Genomic DNA, 20,703 nt, shown 5'->3' on the forward strand with positions numbered 1-20,703 from the left:
TTAACGTCCCTTCCCTCCGTCTCATCTCTCCCCCCCACCCTTCCCGTTTCGCAGTGACTTGCTGTCTTGATTTATCTGATGGAAGGAATTCTGCACAGGGCTCTGGCCCTGGTGGTATCCCTATACTGTAACCTTTTCCCCCCACCAGATGTTCTTCTCTCAAAACACGGTAATGTTCACCCCTGAAACCCCTGTACAAACATATCAAGTGGTCGCAACATGTTTACGTGGGATAGGGCCGACAGAAGTGACAGGGACAGTGACACAAGGTTTGGGAGTTTGGATAGCAGACAGGATGGGTGAGGAAATATAAGACAGACAGACGGACAGACAGTCAGACAGACAGACAGAAAGACAGACAGAGTTAGGTGTTGGACATATGCTACCACCAGCTGACAACATTAGGATGACCCAGAGAAGTAAGGGGAGTCTGGGGGCAGAAAAGGGCCTGATAACTCCCACAAACATTGTAATGGGTGATACTCTGAGTTCAACAGTTTGCCTGGTTCTAAATGCCTTAACTGATTTATTGTATTGTACCATTTTTACAAAGAATGTACGTGCTTTTTTGATTCAGTCCTGACAGGTCCAACAAGGGGAGAGGGTGGCTTTTAGTGGGGCTGCTGTAAAACTGTCTTTACATGGGGACAAGAACTTGACCTACTGAATAGCTAGGACTGTAAATATGTAAACTAGAGGGCCAAAATACTAAGAAAAAATCCCATTAAAGCAACTGTTTTGATTTATAAAATACTGTGCTTTAACTGAAGTGTAAGTACAGGGTTATAAAAAATCGCATGTGGTCGAAACACAGGTTGAATTTCATGTAACGAAAAAGCAGGCTACATACTTTTAAAAGAGAAACAACCTCCACAGGTCTCCATTACTTAGAAAGTTCTATATTTCTCACTCAGATGTCGGTGTCATGGTCATAAGTTGCAAGTAGATACAAAATTCCAAACTATACAAGAGTGTTGCTAATGTTTCGTTAGCTTAGAAATCATCAGTGTTGGGTGAAGCGAGTTGAAGTTTCATATATTGGCGTAAGATCAGCTCTCTAATGTGAGGATATTAGTTGATTTGAAATGAATAAAATTTAAGGACAGGTTCTGTTCTCAGTTTTTTTTTGCTTGTGTTAGGCCATGCCTCTGATATCACCTAATATTATCACGCAAGCATATGTTTATATACTTTCTCTGTTTCCCCTTCATCAGGAGACCGGCAAGAAAAAAAAGATGAGTAAAAAAGACAGAGAGAGAGAATGAGAGAAACAATGATGACAGTCCTTGTGATGATGATGGAGGATAAGCCATGTCGAGGCTGCTGACAGCTTTGACCGCCTCCGCCAATATTTGTCACTTTCAGCTTGCATGAATTCTTGATTTGATGTGCCTTAATTGATTCAGCTCTGCCTGGCACAGGCTGTCTGTCTGTCTTCCCCCCCCTTTTATTTCCCCTCTATAGCTATCTACCTTTCTATTTAATTTTCTATCTCTCAGTCTTTTTAATATTACAGGGAATACCTGGACCAGGCAGGCTAAGATAAATGGATTTGAGGAGGAAGAGCAGCGAGCGACTTTGCCCTGTCAATGACCTCCTCCATGACACAAGGAGCCCCAAATGGCAGACATGACAGAGGATCAAGTGCTTCAAAGTAAGCCAGGCAGAGATCAAAACCCAACAGGCCCCCTTTGGATGATGAATGGTGTTTTGTAGCAGGAAAAAGCCATCATGTAGCTAGCATGTCACCTGGGCTTTGGTGCACAGGCCCAACACATGTCACATCATGTAGCTTTAAGTAACAGAAAAAGTCCTCATAAACTTTGTTGGATGTAAAGATTGAAGCACCAGTCTACATTTTTGAGTGCACAGGAAGTCATAAATTGTAAAGATAGAGTTTGTAGAAGGCTTTCTGTTGACAATACATGTACTTTACAACATAATTCTGCATAGGGGTAAACCTTCAGGGATTTTACACTGTTTTTTTTCTTATTAAGTGACCATTATTTCTTTTTTCAGATGTTTGGTTCCCAGGTTGGATTCAAAATATCACTATCAGCTCTAAAGTGCCTTGTTTCCATGGCGTTCAGACCAAGGTTAGCCATTCTACATTCTTCTGTCTCTCAATGTGTGTCTTTTTTGCAGGCTTGGATTGTTGCGGGGCACATTTACCTTGGTTGTTCACAAATAATCCCTGCCCACTACAAAGAGAACCATAGCCAAAATTGATTTCCTCTTCTTTTATTGTAATGGCAGAAGCTTGCGGCAGTTCGAGTGGTTGGCCCTCTAGAAGTGACGTCCTCCTCCTCTTATTAGCCTTGGAGCAAATGAATGACGAGTGAATGAGGTGGGGGGGGACAAAAACTTGTTTCGTAAACACCTCTGGATTCATGTGTGTGTGCGTCATGGACTGTTTCAATGACAAGCTGATGAAAATCTTCGAGAATGTCTTCATAGTGGATTGAATTATTGTGGAAAAACTCCTTCAAATAATGGTAAGGAATACATGGGCACAGCATATTTCAGAAAGTATAGAGGAAACACTTTATAGCACAATACCCATCTAATGAACATGTGCTGAATGCTAGTAAATTTCTCCTCCGTTCCTTTTGAGCAGCCCAAAAAAGAAAAAGCTCAACCTGCCTAGATGGAGAACTGATAAATGTGAAGATGCTTACATGCTTTTTAAAAGATACACATAACTCTACTTTATCTTCCGTTTCATGTTGGGTCCATTGAAGTAATGTAAGGCACCTTTAATCTCAAGCCAGGGTGCCCCATTTTATGATGAGTTGTGGATAACACTGGAGTGGAGAAACAGAAGGAGCAGCACTTTCTTCACAATAAAAGCAGAGAGGGCCAGTGCTGAACCTGTCAGCTTGAAATTTAAACGCTCACTTGATTGCTCTTAAAAGGAGTGCCAGCTGATTCCCTGCTACAATGTTAAGGCTTCTTTGGATGAGTGGTAAAAGCTCAAGAAGAACTTCTTTGAGGCGAACATCAGGAAAAAGAACAAGTCGTAGATTTATTAAAAAGAGCATCTTGTGTTCCTGCCCCGCTCTGCTGCAACCCCCACACATTATGTTGCTGTGCTGATGTCACATTGATTATGCTGATCGTAAACTGCCTTTGTTTGTCCCTCGCTTCCTCCCGTCAGTCATCCATCTGCGGGGATGAGCAGAAGTCACACTAAAAGCCATCTTTTGCATGTTTTCTGCATTTTTTAGGTCGTGCGGCGGATAACGCCAGTCCCACTGGAGGCCCAGGCGACTCCTCATGTCCTTCGCACTCTGGTTATATTAATTGCTTTTTAATGTTTCCCTTCTCTCCTGGAAGTTGTTGCAATCTAACAAATCAACAACAATAAGGTTCTTTTTAATGTTGCGGGCCACAGCCAGGACTAAAAGGGTGCAGTCACTGAATAATCCATGCAGGGAGCATTGGAATGAAGGCTTCAAGCTGCTTGAAGACAACTTGGAACAGGAGGCCATTTGGCTTTTCTTTCTGCTTTGTCCCAAGTGTCCTCTGCCCCCAGCTGTGCAAATGTCGCAGAATGGGACTTTGGTGCGAGCGAGGACAGGGAGATGTAATACTGATCCAACCAATCCAGCTAACCCGATGAAGCATTGTGACATGCTCCCCATCTCTCGAGCCACAACTTAGGGAGAAATTAGACTTTTTAGCATCCATTTTTAATCTCTGCAGTTATGAAGAAAAAGCTTCTTGTTCTGAAGAGCATTTTAGAGAAAGTGTAATAATATATTATGCTGAATCTCAGGGAAATAGACAGAAGCATATGATGTTACACATTACATTTTAAAGAGGAGAGAAAATGCTCATAACTGTCATAAAAAGTAATTTTCAGTGTTATTGTCTTAACATGCTAAAACAAAAATCTACTGAAAAATATTGGAAAATTGGAAAAGCTTGTTTTTTTTTCAACCCGGCATTTATTATTGCGTGAGTTAGATAAAAATGTTTGATGCACGTGAAAGTTTCCTCTTATATTCTGGTAATCACCCTTATATTTAAGGTTGTGTTCTACACATTTCAAACAAAAAAATTCAGTTTCATAGCTTTTGATTGGGGTTAGTTACTTATACTCTAGAGTATCATCTATTTGTTAAACAGGCCATAAATATAAATATTATTCAGATAACTCATAATTAAGGCTGTGTGCTTAACATTACATTACTTCTATCATTACTAGGTTTTTCAAGTGCTCTTGTACCTTTTTTCATGATTTGGATTTGGTGTTAATTTTTCTGTTTTTAAATGAATGCATGAAAATAATCTGCCTTGCACTCAGGCAACAGTATAAAAAAACTCACTTATATTTAGGATATTTTTGTAAACAGTTCTCAAAAAAGGTAGTTGCCACGAAAAGTAAAGAAACCTGAAACAAATCTTAAAATTTTTTGATTGGACTTATACTTTTAAAGCTCTGGCAGGGAACTTTCAGTCTGTATTGATTTTAGCGCCCCCTGTGGACAAAGTGGTACCTCCGACTTATTTTGCTGATTTGGTCCAGTACATTTGTAAGTAGTATTTTTCGGAATACATTCTCATATGCTGTTTTTATCAGTGTAATGTGTGAATCACTGAGAATAATTGTTGTGGAAAAAGCAAACAAAGGCTGTTTTTTCAGCGTCCTGTAAATCATCTCATATGACTCTGACCTCCTCACAGTGGTTAGACATTTAAAAAATCAAATGTAATAAGCATCATAGGTGTTGCTGATGGTCTTGTTTGTTTTCAGGTCATAAAGAGTCATCACTGTTAATTCAATCTGTTTCATAACCAGCTTTAATCCTGACTCAATTCATGACTTTTTCCAACAAGGTGCAGCAGCCCCTTTATATATCCTGCATAAACATGTCTGCGTTTAAACGTCAGGGTTTAGATTTAAAAAACATAGCAACAAATTGCATGATGGATTAATTTGTTACAAGCTTAAGCAGCCCTTTGAAAAGTTTTCCCCAGTAGCCTGCAGCAGATTCAAGAGCTCCCTCTGCTTAAGCTGCTAAACTACTGCTTGCCACTAGCTGTAATATGATTCCTGCTCCTAACAGACAGTGGAGGAAAAGGCAGAGGTAATCAGGCATGCTTAGAATTTGTTACAAGAGAGACTACTTAACATGACAACATAATAAGCAGACTGTAAAAAATTTAATTACAAATGATACATTTATGATTGGTTTGAGATACTTTGCCCCATTGTCATGCTTAAACTGTATTGAAATATATTGGTAGTGTTTTTTTTGCACACTTGACTTTTGCTTTTCCTAAAAAATAACAAACGTTGATTGCTTTTCTTCTAGCCTGTGTTTTCTAAAAGTGAACCTTTTTTTTAATTTGCTATTTGTTATCAAAGTGCAGATAGTTTAAAGTCCACGTTTGCATGCGTACACCAGAGCAGCAACATTGCACTGAGTGAGGAACGCACGGGGTGCAAAGGGGGTCATCAGTGAGTGTTTGGAGCTTGAGTTACAGGGCCAGCATCTGCCATCCGGCCATCAGGCCCTCATATCCATCACTGGCCGATGGCGTGGTGCAGCCCGGCATTTGTAAAAACACCCAGAGGAAATGGAGTCTCTGGGCCAGACAAGAATAAAATTAGCTTGATGACTAAGTTCCTCCTCGGGTCCCTGCGGGAATAGAACTCTGCCATTTGTTTTCATTACTTCCCTTGGCTGTAGATGGGAGGACAACGTGTATGTGTGTGTGAGAGTGTGCTTGTGTGCATGTATGTTTAGAGTAGTCTGCTCCCATGCCTGCAATGAAAAAAAAAAAGCTACAGAAAAACAGGCATTTTGTCATTTCCAGTACTGTATGGGTTTAATCAAACATATTCACTCATAAACACACCACTTCAATCACAAAGCTCCTTCCACATACAATATTTTCTTGTTCTTTAGAGGTGACATTACTGTTTGGAACTGTTCCACCACCCTCCGTGGCACGCAGTATCGGCTTTGGCCACTTTATTGCATTAGCCTCAGAATATCTAATAAACACGCAAAGGTTGTAAAAATTGATTTGCTTGCAAATGTGTTTTCATTCGTTCTCAGTAGGATGACCTAAGCCAAGTTTTGCTGAAATAAATGTGCAACCAGTTTGATTTTAGAGGCTGATGTGAATGCCAAACATGCAACATACTTCATACACTGCAAAAACTGAAATCTTAGCACGTGTATCTGTTGTATTTCAAGCCATTTATATCTCAGTTGGACGATTCCAGAAAACATTGTATTCTAAGGATATTCAAAGCCAATAATAAAGGCCAGAATTGCTTTAAATTAGTAAAACTATCTGCCAATGCAAGGTTTTTTTTTAAAATATATGACATTACTTTAAGAACAAGAAGCTAAACAAGTAAATTTCACTCATTAGAAGAAATTCAGGCCTACATTTCTGCTTAGAATATCTTGAAATGAGATCACTATCAGGACTTGTCGTTGTGAATGAGGCTTATCTTTTGATATAATTGAAGGATTAATAAGAAAAATGTACATGTTAAGATTTAAGTTTTTATAGTGCAAGAAAAGCCATTTATTCATATCTGTCTTTACATTCTCACCAAGGTGCTTCATGTACATAGGAAAGATATGTTTAGAAAGACTTCTCACCGTGTGTAAAACAAATAAAAGGACTTGCATTAAAGGTCAGTGGAGCAGAATAATAAGTAAGGTAAAGCAAGGTAAAGAACAAAGGATACAGAGAAAGTGTGTAAAGTGTGATACATACTATAAAAAGCAAATCATAAACATCTGCAGGCCACTGATGCGGAAATTACATCACGTTTACATTCAGGCATCATAAGAATCAGAACAGTCATTAAAATGATCTGGGACTCAAAGTAATCTGCCATTTGTACAGAAAGCAACCTTGTGAGAAACATGAAAACGTTGGCGATATTTACTTTGTCAAGCTGGGGGAGCTCCTCTGAACAACACCAACATACAAATTTATCTCCCTGCTTTGAATAGTTTTCAAGTTGTACCTCGCCCTCTTTTACACACTCTTAAATACACACACACAAACACACACACCTCGAAGATTAGTTCCAGCTTTTAGCCAAGGTGCCTGTTAGAGCTGAAGTGAAGACATCTTGTACTTCTTTAAAGCATGAAGCATTAACACCTTTGCCCCCTGTGTAAACCCTGAGTACTGACCCACAGCGGCTAGAGAGAGAGAGAGAGGGGGGGAGACGGGGGGGGGGGGGGGGGGGGGGGGGAGAGAGAGAGAGAGAGAGAGAGAGAGAATGTTATTGTCACATGTTTCAGTCTTTCAGTCAAGGGAATATTGGATGGAAGGCGATGGAGAAATTGAAAGTGTGTGTGTGTGTGTGTGTGTGTGTGTGTGTGTGTGTGTGTGTGTGTGTGTGTGTGTGTGTGTGTGTGTGTGTGTGTGTGTGTGTGTGTGTGTGTGTGTGTGTGTGTTCTGTGGGACTGACTAAACGGCTGCTGAGGCCTTGAACTGGAGGTGTGAACAGAGAGATCCGCTCCCACATTTGGCACATTACTTCTTGCTTCTCTTTTTTAGCTCTGCTGTTCCCTTTTTGCATATTTGTGTCCGTCAACAGGTCAAAAATGGTTTCTTCCTACATGAGATGTAAAAATGGAGTGGATAAAAGACACCCAGACAGCCTGACGAAATGTTGTTGTTCACCGGACTGAGAATTACTTGTTCAAATATTTAAACATTACTTTTCTTTCTATAAATAAAGTTCTGCCAAAGATAATCAAAGCTTCTTGGTGAAAGAGTTCGAAGTGATAGACGCTCTGGTGGTTGAAGACTATGAGAACATTTTTTTAAATTCCCATCTTCAGCTTTGTGACAAGTTTATAAAGCTTCTAAAAAACAAGAATGTTCTTCACCATAAATATACTAATATATACATTTTGAACAGTGATATGAAGTATCTTGATATTATAAATAAGAGAAGAGCAGTAGGACCAAATTAAGAGAAAAAATATGAGATTTGAAGAAAAAGAAACTGAATTAAAAAAAAATGTTTATTTTAAAAGAATGAATGTGTTAATTCATGAGAATTATTTTGTTATAGTACATGCTCCACGTTCCTCATTTAAGTGCAGGCAGCTGACTGTTTTGACATTTTGACTTTTCTTGTACATTTTCAACATTTTGTCTCTTACAACATTATCCCTGTAATATAATGACTTTATTCTAACACTATGGCTTTATTCTTTTCATATTATGTATCATACTCAAATTTACGACTATTCTTGTAATATTACATGGTTTTTTTTGTCTCTTCTGAATTTCTTTTGTACAATTTTTAACTCTTTGTTTCATACGACTTTGCATTTTTTATATTTTATGTTAAAGACCTCTTAAAGGTGTATTTTTAAGTTACGATTCCCCAAAAAAATGTTCTTAAATGCAGCGTTCAAAACAAACTATGTATCCTCTTACACAAATAGAAGAATGGACATTCACAGATATCCAATCAGCACACAGCCAAAAGTATGTGGTGATTATATGTAAACCTGCATCAACATAATGAATTTAAATCAGTGTTCATAGACAGACCAGAGACGGAAGCATTACTCGACTTCCCAGAGCCATCGCCTGCTGAAAGGAGGAAGTGATTTCCTCTAATGTATCTCTGTGTTGTGTCCTTGTCCTCCCACACCAACAGTTAGGGGGTCCTGCAAACATGGGTCAAGGCGAGTGTGAGTGTGCGTGTGTGCGTGTGTGCCAGACAACAAGAGAAAGAGAGAGCGAGAGGGAGGAAGGAGAGTTTGCCAGTGACGAGGAAGTCAAATAAAGGGAAGAAAAGCTCCATTTCCCCAGCTAAATGTCCCCCAGGGAGGCGTAAGAGAGGGATAGGGCAAGCTAGAAAGAGAGAGAGAGGGGTTATGAACCGACAATACTCCTACAAGGCTCCAGATTTACAGCCACCAAGCCCTGAGAGCCCTGCCATGCTTATTTCTACAGCCAGTTAAAACTAATTGCAGCCTTGTTTCAATCACACACATCCTCTTCTTTGCTCATCTGCTCAGGCTGCTGTATTATTTTTCTCTCAACTACCTCTGAATAAATACTTTACTCTACAGTGAGGCAATCCTCATCCCCACATGCTGCACACACCCCAAATTTTCTCTCTGCTCCCTTCTTTTCTTCTCAATGTGGGATTTGGAGTGACATAAAAAGGAAATCCACACTGTTTTGAGGAGCTGTCTACGCTTCTGATTATGTTTGCTTGAATTATATCATCAGTGTGTGGCATTTATTCTGGAAACTAACAGGTTGGCTAAAGCTTTATTGAGTTATCGACTAACAAAACGAAAGCAGCCCCCGGAAAGCGTGTAAATATAATTCCTGACCAACCTATAGAGGTTTGACTCTCTCTCTTAGTCTTGTTTGATTGCAACTTGTGGTAGACATGTTTCGTAACCTGATACACTGTTTGATTTGGGCTGAGAAGAGAGAGAGAGAGAGAGAGAGAGAGAGAGAGAGAGAGGAGAGAGAGAGAGAGAGAGAGAGAGAGAGAGGAGAGAGAGAGAGAGAGAGAGGAGAGAGAGAGAGAGAGAGAGAGAGAGAGAGAGAGAGAGAGAGAGAAGGAGGGGGGTAAGAGGATGGTTGGGGGCAGGTAAGGGGTCACAAGAGTGTCTTTTTCATGTTGCAGATTAGAAGCAGATGTCGGTGGGATTACACCGCCAGTGTCATCACTCACCCCACAGCCCAGCCTCCGTCCATACACAGTTGCAGACACACACAAACACACACACAGAAGGGGGACAGGGGGGAGGAAAGTTTCACAGTGATCTTCAGCAGGAGCATGAAGCATCAATGACTGATTTGATGCACTTGGCCATCATGAAATTTGCCAATTTTAAGCCGACCTGAAGCTAACTGAATTGCATAAAATATATTGAGCATGGAAGTCTGAACAAATCCTTTTACTGAATTTGATTCACATAAATCAATCAGATCAATAGGAAACACACACAAACCCTTAGATCTGTGAGCGTCTACTGGAATGCATTTACGTTGAAGCAGCAGCAAGAATGAAATGTACATGGAAGCATTTAGCCCCAAATATTGACTTATTACTCCATAAAATGTAATCCTAGTCTTAATTTGTACAGGTTTTTGTTGCTTTTTTTAAGTGGATCATTTTGAAATATTGCCAAGTGGGATGGATGTCATTGCAGCTCTTCAAAACATGGAAAAAGTTGAAGAACTGGATCCATTTTTGAATGATGTAAACCAACTGATTCAAACTCTCACCCCTTGAATAAAATATTTATGAATTAAAGCTCCTGTGAGGTGTTTCAGGCTGGTTATGAAACAGACTGAAGCCGACAGTGATGCCTGTTTATGACCCAACAAATGAGACCATCAGCAACAAGATTGACTATATGTATATTGTAATTTTCAATGCCTTCTTTTTTCTTTTTCCACTGCTAATAAGTGAGTGTTACATTTGACTGTTAAATGAAAGCAGAATTAAATTGAATGTAAAAAAGAACTCCTAATGCATACAGGGCAAGATTGTTGAAGGAATTAGATGTATGACTTCCTCCACAAGGGGCATCCGAACAAACAAATTTCCTCGCAGGACCTTAAACGTTTGTATTTGCTATTTCTGACACTGAATAGGGGACAAAACAATTCTTCAAACATGTACATACTTTGTTATGAGTATCAATGGACACAGCAAGATGGCAAATTTGAAAAAATCTATGTTCATGTTTGTCTGGCCTTCAAAATAAAAGCCCCCCCCCCCCTCATTTGGGATTTGGGTGATAAAAATTGAAATGGACAATTTTGAGAAGCTTTAGTTTCTACATTTTGGATTTTGTTAGCTTGGATTGTGTTATTATAGCCCAGTTTTTATCCTTGATTTTGCTTGTTTTGTAGCTTTATGTTACTGTTCTCCTGTTTTTTCCTTTCCAATTAACGAAAAAGGACAGAAGCCACCAAAATATAAAAGTTTTTCACCTAGCTCCCTTAAAAATGAGTTATAATATCAACAAATTGGACTTTTGTTGACCTTTGATCGCCTTACACATTTCATCACTTGTAGCACTAACGCAACGCTATATCCCCACATTTTTACTCACGTATCCAGACCCTTGCCCACCACTGACCCCAGAAACCAGCACCCTTCACAGCCTTGAAGTGGTCCTGGAAAGGAAGATAAATGATGTGACTGTGGAGCAGCTGTCTACAAAGAGCTTATTGGGGTCTAATCATGAGATCCTTAGAACCTCACCCTGTCCAACGTGTGTATGTATGTGAATACTGGATGTACAAATGTAAAAAAAAAAGTGTATTTATCCTGCATGTGAATGAATCCTCTGATGGTAGTATCAGAGGTTATGTTTAGCCTTGTCGTAGCTGTCTGATGTCAGCAGAGTGCCGTGATGTGGTGTTGGTACAGACTACAGGAGCCTGGAGGGTCCACAAGAGATGGCTGTGAGGCGTAAAAGCTGAAACCCACAGCGTTTATTGTTCCTGACAGCACCCACACTGAGGCTGTGGGCACAGTCACAGCTGCTGAGAACATCGCCACATCATGACATGGTTTTGTTATTTTGACCACAGCAACCAGCCAGTGCAGCCTGGCAGCGTCTTTCTGGTGGAGGTCAGAGGTCACAAACAGATGTCAGAGGTAACTGTGGATCAAGTGTGACTGTGGGCGATCATAAAAGACTTGTGGAGATATGAATATGGGAACAGCTTTGCCAGAAGAGGACTAGATTCAACTGTTTTTTGTATAAATGAAGTGATGTCCCTGCAAATAACAAGGAACAAAGGCATGACTTAAAACCACATACAAATAGTAAACATTTTGGATCCATGGAAGATCAAAACAACAAACAAGGATGAGCCAGTTGTTCCAACAACTTCAGGGCCAGGACTATGGGAACTCCTCCAGAATAGTCAGAATCTGGATTGTAAAGAATCTTGTTTGGTACCATTTTTTGGCCAAGTTGGTCTGGTTTTATGAAAGGCTTGCAGTACTATCATTAAATCCCATATATGTCTAAATATAGGAAGTAACTTGTGAGTACAGGATAGTTATCTTGTACACAATAGTCATTATATTATGAAGATCTTTATTATATATAACAAAAAAAAAGTTGTTTGGGGACAATAGAGATACCCCTGATCCTTGTGCGCACAAAATAACAATTTTGTGTGAACAAGTTATTATCTTTTACACACAATGTTAATATGTCCCCACAGGTAATTATTATATTGTGCAAATATTTTAAAAGATAATGTCTTTTGCACACAAGATAATTGTCTTATGCACATAAGATAGTTACATGTGTGCACAAGTTATCTTGCACACACAAGATGAAAATCCTCACAGTTGCTTAACCTAAGGGGCTCTAAATATTTTGCATTGTTGGAAAGTAATTAAGTCAGTCGAGGTCACCCTTTTGTCACTGAATATTCTATAAGACAACATCTTGTGCGCACAAGATCATTTAAAATGTAATTACTTGTAATAATAAATTATCATCTTTGTGAGACTTTAAGGGATCTGTATATTTTACATTGTTGGGGAAAAAAAAGGTGTAGGTATATCAATTTAGTCATATTCTTATTTCTGTGACTATTTAAATTTTTCATGAGTCATGTATATATTTACAAGAAAAAAAACAATGAATAATCTCAGGACTTTATAATCAATACAAAACATTCAGATGTTGTAACTCTATCAAGCATTAGATGACCACTAAAGAAACTTCTTCTGCCAATACATCACATACTATCTCCTCCTATCAAGTGTCTGTGCAGCAGTGGGTTCATGTTGTACCTCCTTATCTCTTTGTTTTTGGTAACAGATGTTAAAACGCTTCAACAACACAGAGTCACGTACCAAGTAACTCTCACAACACCAGAAGAATAACCGAGACAAAACAAGACACATTACAAGCATGGGACACAAACCTAACTGGTGCTTGTCATGACCTATATTTAGTTTCAAAGGGTAACCATGTCCCCTCTTATCCCCTCCACTACACGGTGACTGCATGCAAGCCCTGAGTGCTTTCTGAGAACGGCCCTAGAGCCCCGAGAGCCGGCTCTTGAGTGACTATCTCCGTGCTCTTGACCCAGCGGTGCAGCATGCAGACAGCCTTAACCATGGTAACTGATGCACAGGGGCAAAATGTATCTCTGGAAAACTCTGAGTGAAGTTCTTCACAGAGTGCTGAAAAAAGGGTTTTGAGAGGTTTGTTTGGGTTGTTGCTGAGAATTGGATCATCAGTGAGTTTATCAGCTGATGTATTTGCACTAAGTAAGAGGTAGCACAATATGAAGGCCAAGAACACCCTCTGCACAACTTCTGCAAAACTGATACTCCTGTGTCTGGCAAGCTTGATGTATGATTAATGTATCTCACACACACCTTCAATTCAGACAGACAGGCAAGTGTTTTTCTCAGTGTTCATCTTTGTTTTTTGTTCCCTCTCTCTGGATTTAAAGCACACTTTCCATTTCTTTTACTACTAATTTTTGCATATTTGTGATGTTTTTACTAATTTCAGCAGCGCTCAGGAAAAATCATATACCTTCTCCCGCCCTTACACAAACAAAGATTCCTGAAATGTCTCCTGTCAAGAGATATTAGCCTTATTTTACTCTGTTTTACACTGGCTCATAAAGAGTTTGAGGTGCCCTTTTGAAAAAAAATGCAATTTATTCATAACAAAAATTAAAATAATCCTTTTCAAGTTGAGTAATGGATGTGAGGGCGAACCCGCAGTCTGCCCTAACAGCAGTTATTGTTGCAGCAAAGTGCAGCTAAAGGCCATTTATTCATGTTTAATTCCTCTTCATTGCCTTGACCTGCACCCGTATCAAGGATTTATATCCCGAATCTGCTCCCTCTGACCTACAATTAACTTTAATGAAATCAGGAGGACACACAGTCTTTTGTGTTCCTATATGTCCCCTAAGTGTGCTTATGCATGCACATGCATGCATGTATGTTTTTCCACATCCTCTCCCTCCTCTCTCCTTTCTTTTAGCTCCTTCGTGTTACTTTTCAGCAATTGAAATCAAGGTAATGACTGGGCAGGGAAAAAGAATGTTCTTTCAATAGATAATTAGGGAGATTGGTTTACCAGGGCCACTCAAAGCCTTTTCACATGCAGGGCTGAGGCGGGCCCTTGTTGTCTGCTGAGCCCAAAAGGCTCCCAGGAGAGGCATTCGCCTTGGCTTCATTTCTCAGAGCAGGTGCCTGGCAGGTAGTCAATGGAGACGGCCAGTTGAGATATATAAGGGACCAATCCCCCTGGACAAGGGGTCAACATCACAGGTCAGGGGTCATGAGCAGAGGTCACAAGGTCAATGTTTAGCACCCAGGACTGGCCAGATGACTGGAAATGCAGCCCTGACAGGCAGCTATCAGTTCTATGACTCAATGTAAGCCGGAAGGGGAGGGACAGCTAGTGTTGACTGACACTTTTTTCCTATCTCTTAAGAGATTTCTTACCTGAAAGTTAATACACAACACTATTTAAACAGAAAACAACAAGGCTTAAAACTGTCACCAGTAAGAATTGTTTTTCAAAAAAAAGTGTTGGGGTGTAAGAATTGCAGGGTGTGTTCCTTCTATCATTGAGTGGTTCTTCCAGCCAAATTTCTCATATATTTATCATTGCTTTAACTTATAAACAGTATTCAAAAAAAAAAAAGAAGTTGGCCTGAGAATTAATTGATTCTTACCATCCTTTACATTCCTATAAAACATCCCATCAAAAAATCAGCAATGACCGCTTCATTGGAGCTCTATTATTTCACGTTAAATGTGGTCTGCTTCCCAAATATGCACAGAATTCCTTCCCATGACAAGAGTGCTGCATGACTGCAGGTCAAAGGTGACTTTCACACTAATTTCTAATTAAATCTCAGCGTGGAAAAGTGATCTGTCATTGCCCATAGGCTGTGATTGACAAGGGCTCTGCTACCATGGCTTCACACAAAGAGATCAAACCCCCACCGCAGCACCCTGGACTCCAGCCACCTCGGGCTCCCTGGCTGTACCCCAAGGGAAACACTATATAAATGTCAATGTCCCAAGAATCTGCTGCTGCAGTAGTCACAGCCATCATGGAGGGTGTTTTGTCCTCCCTGTCACACTAGTGGTAGTTCCTGGAAATGCAGCAGTGATTTAGGGTCAGATCTTCTTACATAGCAGTGGTTGTGTGCTTCTGTGGATGTAACTGAAACTCTGTTTGGCTGGCAAAATGTGCACACCCAATCTCTGCTGGGTGTGCAGGCAGCAATACACATGTTGAGGAGTGATTACAGAGGGTACAACAGTATACAAAGAAACCTAAACTCTAACCCAATACTTGTATACACTGCTCAGGTATTCCATTTGCATTTGTGGCAATAAGCATGGCAACATATCCAATATGCATGTCAATTTTTCTCCCTCCAATCAAATAGAAAGCCTGTGAAGTAAATATCTATTTTCTTACAGCCTGCCTGTTTACAACATGGGGGAGCGGCTATATAAACACTGTGTGGCAAATGAGGAATTTCTTTTAACATATCGGCCTGGCCAGCATATGCCAGATATAGGAAACCCATAGCGTCATTGGCTCCATATCGGCTACAGGGGTCAAAGGCTAGTGAGGGTCAAAGGTGTCATCCTCCTTTCTCATCATGAAGTGCATTAACATCCTTTCCCTGTCCCGTCATATCCAGATGGCTGAGCAGTCTACAGGACAGATGCTCCCATTTTCAAATGTCTCAGGGATCCAAAATGCACCATCGAGAGTAAATATGGCTTCATCTTTGGGACATCATATTTCAAAGGAATATGGAGACGGGTGGATATTGGCTGCAAAGGCCCAGGCTGTGTTAAGCAGACCTTAATTGATTCTTGGCCCACTTGTGACAGCTTGCTATCATTGGTTTGTGTTTGAACCATGAAATGTTTCATCTCAGCTTTGACAAGTTAAAAAAATATATATATTTTATTTTATTAAAGTGTAATCTTAAAAAGTTCCTATGTTATCACAAGGTTAGAAAGTATTTGACTTTTACTATTATGAACAGCACTACACTTAAAATCTGCAGAACTGGCATTTAAAGTCAGGATGGTTATCTAAAATGTGGTTACAACGCTGTGTTCTAGGATGTATACATTTTGAGTATTTGACAAACTAATAGCATGTCACAGCTTAACGATTGACTAGAATTTGAAAGACTAGAAATTTGGCCAAATTTCAAGTTTAAAAATCTCATCAGTCGTAAGCTACAGCCAACAGTTAATGCTATAAATTCATCTAGTTACTAACTAGTGGTAGTACTATAGCTAGGACGTTCCTCAAAGGCATAACTGTTTGATGGATAAGAATGTATTTAATTCCTAGCTAGCATAAAGTTAGCTTAAAATGTACTTCCTAGCAAACAAGTGGCTTAAAACTAATATAAGTGTTTTGATAGATGGGAAGGAAGGGCATTCATTCCAAGCTAGCATGATGTTAGCCTTATACTTACTAACAAAAGAGTGGCTTAAAGCTAATATCACAGTTTGATAGATGGATATGAAAGGCATTGATTCCTCGCTATAATAACATTGCATTGGCCGTGGGTGGTTGAATGCTAGCTTAAGCAAGAGTCAACATCTTTAGTTCCTGGTTAGCAACAATAGTTAAGTTGTTATACCTTGAAATATGGCAGTATGTACCTCCAGATTATCTCTAGAGAAATTGAAATGATAACGTCTGTCACATATACTGTTTGTATGAGTTACAACCTCAAAAACACAGTGAAATGAGATTATAACAGCATGTGTGCCTTTCTCTACTAGTGTGACATCAGAAAAAAATGGCTGCTGTGTAGATACAATTGATTTAGTTGGGTTTGAGAATTGAAAGAAAACCATGATCCATTGTGAGTGGTAGTGGCATTACATATATGTGTCTGCATGGCATTCTTCAGCTTTGAGACACAACAGTCAAATCCACATGACTGACATTATAGAAAAGCTTCCAAAGTTAGTGCTTCAGGGGCTGCAACCATTTTTCTTTTTTTAAACTCCAGAGTTCTAAAAGTTTAATATGTCATTGTTTGACTTGTCAGTGTCACTCCTCTACTTATCCACACAGCCCATAAACAGATGATCCCTTCTTTCACAGCCTGTCATTATTTTTACGACACCAAAACTCTTCCCGGCATGCTCACAGTCAAACAAATGGAGTCGCTCCAAGCCAAACAGACCACGGCACCCTGCCGGGAGCTTTGGGTTGGCTCGCATTCAGCTTCTCAAACATACACACACATTTATGTTTGCAGAGAGCAACAGTTACTTATACACACTGTCCTCTTACACACACACACACACATGCGCACGCACGCATGCACACACACACACACACACACACACACACACACACACACACACACACATGCGCACGCACACACACACACACACACACACACACACACACACACACACACACACACACACACACACACACACAAGTGGATTATGGCATGCTACCCTGCCCAGAGACCTCTGACTTGAACCTGCTCCTCTCACTCAGCAATACATAAATCACCCGGCTCTCAGCGGCACTGCTGGCCCTCAGTGCCATGCTGAACCTGACTCCACGGGAATAAAAGTCCGTAACTGGATACAAAAACTAATCCAGGCCAGAGACAATTGCTGGCATACGGCGGCCTGAGAGGTGCTGATACCCTGTGTGATGATATGCAGTTTCAGTCAGAGGAGCTCTGACTTCTGCACTGAGGTGACACAGGCCTGCTGGGTGCTACTGCTCAGAGAACGGGAGAATGAGTAAAGACATGATGGTTAAGACCTTCATATTTATTAATGTTATTCTAGTATATATGATTGATATTATTGAACTATTTAAAATTTCTATTTATTACACCGGTCCTAAACATTTGACGTCTGGAATTTTATATGCTAACATTTGGACACAACACATTGCCTTTTATCTGCCAAGCGTGCATACTCCTCATGACTGAGGCCAGCCATCACTCATAACTACAATGCCAGAGGTATGAAAGTTGGAGAGGCATCAGGAACATTTAGAACAAAGTGGCTCAAAGTGCCAAGTTAACTAACAACTGAGGCGCAGTTATGATGCTGCTTTTAGTATATCAATATCAATGTAGTAGAGGTAAACAATGTCCAAAAATGACAAGTACAAAAGGACCAGCTCAAAAATAATAACTGTCAGAGAAAATCTTACCTTGGTCCTCAAAGTGAACGCTTCCAAAAGATTGAAAAGAGTGTGTGCATCTTACTCAAAGTCTTTGTGTATCACCAGAGACTACATGTGGTTGTTGCTGTTTTTAACTGAGACTTTGCCTAATAATCTTTAAAATAAGTCTTTCTCTTTTTGTGTCATTGATGGTAAATACCAGTACTACAAGTTCTTCATTTACACATGATAACATTTTGAAAATCACAGTTTTATTTAAAAGGTGTTATCAACACACTTATATTTTTCGATGTGTTTCTATTATAACTACTGTCAAACTAAATATTTTTTAATAATGATCAAATGTTTGGACATAACTAAAATAATATTTACATGGGAATAAGGGAAATTCATTTTCATGGATTATGACATTTTTAGCTACTGTATGTCACATTTTGACAAATGCATCTGAAGGATTTTCATCTTAGTTGAAAACTACACCTGACATGTGCAGTGCTTCTTCTGTTGCAATTTGGTGTTTCTGATTCACCGCTGGGCGTTATGACAGTGCTGTCTAACCAAATAAAATTCTGATAAAAGAGGGTGTCACTTTAATAGCCTCAACTGCTCAGAGTAAATAATGAAAGTTACAGTGAGCAACTTAGGAGGGGTGCCTTTGTCATTACCCTGGAGATTTACGAGGCTATGCTGAAACACAAAACTGCATTTGACATCCTTTTGTTGCCCTGTTAGTCTACTTAAGCCTGCACAACAAAGCCCTAATAACACCCCGCTGTAAATAATCCAACAACACAGCAATGTGGCAACCTCCCACACCACTCCCTGTGCTCCTGCAGCGCCGTCTCCGGCCCCCAGTCACAGCTACAGGCCCGACAGCAGCCCCAGTGGTATAGGAATGCCTCTGTACTCTTCTGCTCTGATAGCGAGGCCACTGTTCCACTGTGATAACATCAGGCACCAGGCTCAGTGCAGCCAAGAGGCTCCGAGACACACTTTTATGACTTAAGTATCTCAGACTGATATCTGCAGCCATCAGCTCAGTACACCCTCATCACATACTTACACAGACACTCAGACACTCTCTCTTCATCTAAGTGATGCATGCGTGTGTCCACACACTCCCAATCATGCCTGCAAACATGCACATGTGCAGCCTCACTCTGACTGTTAACTGTACCGCCCAACATTTTACGTGCATACACACAGACACAACACAGAGACGCACACAGACAGGGACACAACTGAACTTCTGTGTTCTTTGGACCAAATTCAATCTCCAGTCAACTTTAATTTAATCTCTAATTCTTACCAATTAGACTAACCTAGTAACTTTAATTAAATCCTTCACCAGACCTTCACTCTAATTCCAAGCCATGCAATACTTGACCAAATACAGCCTTTTCAAACCCACTAACTATCATCCTACAACTCAAAGATAGCTGTGCAAAGAAAATTAAATCTCCATTTTGTTATCAATGTAAAGATACACATCAAAAGAACACACAAGATTACCTGTGCAAAACAAATGGACTTCAAATGACCCAAACTGAGTGTACCTGGGCCAAATGAGAAGAAAACACAGGGAGAAACGGCAGAGATTCTCTCCATAGCACTGACTTTATTTAATAATGTCTATTTAATGAAGAAATATACTTATTAGCAGGGTTTTTCTGTTTGTTACAGAGTTGGGTTGTTACAGCAGATTATTACCTTTCTTTACCAAATACTTGACTCTGATTGGTCAAACCCCAAAACAGCTATTTTATTATCATCACCTTAAGCAACGCCAGGGACAACCTGATCACACACGTATCAAAACACTCCTCTACCTGTTGACACTGTGGCAGAAACGCTATTAGCAAGATTCAATCCTATAAACCAGGCAACAGCAGTATAGCTGATGAATGCATCTCTAAGTTGTTGATTGTTACAAAGTGACTTAAATCATAAACGATAGCGATAATAGTAACAGTGTTAAAATTTGTGTAATTCGCCTCAGTTATGCTTAAACATGTCGACTGCAAAGCTCCATGAAAAAGAGGAGTTTTAAGAAGACAGAAATGTTGACAGAAATGTTGACAAAAATACTCCTATTGAATTCCTGTTCACTGGCCTTAGTGTAAATTATCAGTTTTAATGTGAATTATATTGAACAAATACTAGTCCTCACTCCAATATACCCCCAATTCTGACTTCCTGTGAGCTACAGGGTCAATTTTAAATCTTACTAATCAACTACAAAGCAATGTATGGCCTTAACACTCCTTAAATAAGAAGTAGACCGTTCTCTACATCCTCTGATCAGGGTCTTTTGTCTCTGCCCCATGTACATTTTAAACCCAGAGGTGATCCTGCGCTCGTAGTGGCAGCCCCTTAAACTTGAGAACAGTCTCCCCAAAAACATCAGGTCGCCTGATTCTGTGGCCTAAAACTCATTTTTATAAATTTCGTCTGTCTTCGTTTGTCTGGTGTTTGTGTGACTGTACTCTGTCAGATGCTT

The 20,703-nt window shown here is 39.9% G+C and overlaps 1 long non-coding RNA gene across 1 annotated transcript in view; it reads right to left on the minus strand.

Annotated features, from left to right (window-relative positions):
- Window positions 1–5,811: 5,811 nt before the first annotated feature.
- LOC117830977 overlaps window positions 5,812–20,703 on the minus strand; it is a 67,853-nt gene continuing 52,961 nt past the window's right edge. Inside the window, exon 5 of the long non-coding RNA XR_004634881.1 lies at window positions 5,812–7,184. This is a non-coding gene — a long non-coding RNA (uncharacterized LOC117830977). The remainder of the gene's footprint in view (window positions 7,185–20,703) is intronic.

The sequence above is a fragment of the Notolabrus celidotus genome, chromosome 19 (genome assembly GCF_009762535.1).
Source record: "Notolabrus celidotus isolate fNotCel1 chromosome 19, fNotCel1.pri, whole genome shotgun sequence".
NCBI classification, from domain to species: domain Eukaryota; kingdom Metazoa; phylum Chordata; class Actinopteri; order Labriformes; family Labridae; genus Notolabrus; species Notolabrus celidotus.